Raw genomic sequence first — 2,280 nt, 5'->3', positions numbered from 1 at the left:
TGTTTGGCCCAACAATATTTGCACTGCAGTTCATCCTTGGGAAACCAAGGATCGAACCACCAACCTTCCAATCAGTAGCTGATCTGCTCTACCACCTGAGCTACAGCCACCCTTGTAACCACAATTGATCCACTTAGAAGATTCTTTTCATGTGGAAACAGAGGTTTTTTTGAATTCCTGCTAGTGTCTGGGAAAGGAAAGAAGGAAAGGGACAAGTTACTGTACCTGCTAGTCTTACTGGTTCATCAACATGAACTTTCAGTTTGGGAAGTGTGATCTAAATGGGAGTGTTTACTGGAAGCTTTAGGGCACCATCGCAGTCATGCTGGCTTTGAGATAGGGACTTAAAGAACTCATCAGATCTTTCAGCACAGTTTAACTTAGGAATGTGCCATAGCTGCATGTGTGCAGGTTTTATTCTATGGATGCCTGACCTGACACGTCAAGGGTTTGAAGTGCTGTGGGGCCACAGTGCTACCCATATCAACACTGTCCCTCTTTATACACCACAGTCTGGAGTATATTACCACATTATGCAATAATGGGTGTCATGGTCCTGGGCCATGTTGGCCCAGTATTCTTAGTTTCCATGTATTTTTGTATTTTGTTCCTTATGTGTTTTCCCCTTGTGACTTTTATTCCCTGTGTGCCCCTCTATGTATCTGTGAGCCCTCGTCTCCCCTCCTTGTGTTTCATTCTATGTTTTCCCCAGCCCGTTAGGTCTGTGTTCTCCCCGTGCTCTCTCTCCTCCTGTCTGAACCTCTGTACTTCCTGTTTTACTTTGCCCGTCTCCCGTTAGTGTTGTGTTCACGCCTGCCGTGTCTTGTTATGATTATCAGTGTCACCTGTGTTCCCCGCGTGCTCCCACTTCAGGAGTTCATCCCCCGTGTCTGTGAGTTTTGCGATTGGGTCCTCATCCTGCCTGCCACACAGCGATCCATGACAGAAGAACGCGACCAGTAATGGACCCAGCAAACTCCCTACGGAACCGGCAGCGTGCAGACCCCGCCTTCCCTAACGAGAGGAGAAGGCAGGAGGCTCGGCATGCCCGGGAGCGCGAGTCTGCCTTCTATGGGACTCGATTGGCTCTAGGTGGGCCGCGCAGCCTCCAAACTGCAAACGCTGCTGCCTTTTCCCCACATCGTCCCACGGTGATAAGAGTTGGAGGATTCAGCCTATCGCCTGCCACAACTCCTCCGGCCTTTTCAACTTCCGGTTCACCTCCCCTGTCGCCGCCCACGTCCCGCGCAAAGAAGAGGGTTACTCGGCGGCCGAGGAGAGATTTCGTGCCTCCGACAAGCAGCCTTTCTCCGCTGCAGTCCTTTGCGCTCTTCCTGGGACTTCCACGCTCGGAGCTGCGCAAGCTCCCTGTCCCTCCCTTCGGCGCAGCCCGGCCCGTCATCGGCTCAGTCAGCCGACGTCCCTGAGGTGCCCGCGTCTACAGCCTCGGGAACTCACGGCACAGTTCCCAGGAGTAAACGGCGCTCACGCCGTCGCCACCCTAAAGTTACTGAGCAAACTCCGGTGGTGAGTGAATCTGACAGTTTTTTCCATGCCACTTCCAAGTCGGACCGACTCGGACAATATTCTGTTCCTGAGTCCGCAGTTTTTCACGTCTGTAACTCATCAGAGATGAACAGTAAGTTTGAAAATGACTGTGTTTCCAGGCCTCATAACATTTCTAAGTTCACCTCTGCACCTATTAAGCATGAGACTGAGTTCATTGCCCCCCTAGAGACTGCTGTTCAGGCTGACTTAAAAAACTCTGTGTGCGTCATCCCAGAGACCGTTAACTCTGTGTCTGGTAATTCTGGGTCAGTTAATCCAGAGTCTGCATTACCTACCCTCACGCCCATGTTTGAGAATGACTGTTTTTCCTTTGTTCCTCCCAGGTCAGCAGTAATTAACACACAGACTGATAATCTCACCTTAGAAAAGCAAAAGACTGTTTTTGGGTTGCATACTTGTGAACTAAATATTAAAACAAACAGTCCTGAGGTTCCTGCTGAAACCGGAGGGGACCACCTGGAAACTGACCTGTGTGTCTACTGACCTTCAAGGGCTGCGCGTTCTGTTCTTCAGGTTGCTTGTGACCCTCTGCCACATGTAGATTTTCCTGTCTTGTCTCTTAGCTCTGAAACTGTTTCTCCAGGGTTAAAGAATGTGGCTCCCCTCGAGTTAACGATGGCAGATGTGAAGTCTGTTAACTCAGGTGTTGATAACACAAAGACTATGCATTCAATCACAGTTGTTAAGGTTAAGTGCAACAAGTTACCGTCC

The sequence above is a fragment of the Rhamphochromis sp. 'chilingali' genome (assembly GCF_963969265.1).
Source record: "Rhamphochromis sp. 'chilingali' genome assembly, chromosome: 1".
NCBI classification, from domain to species: Eukaryota; Metazoa; Chordata; class Actinopteri; order Cichliformes; family Cichlidae; genus Rhamphochromis; species Rhamphochromis sp. 'chilingali'.
This window is presented reverse-complemented; position numbering follows the sequence as displayed.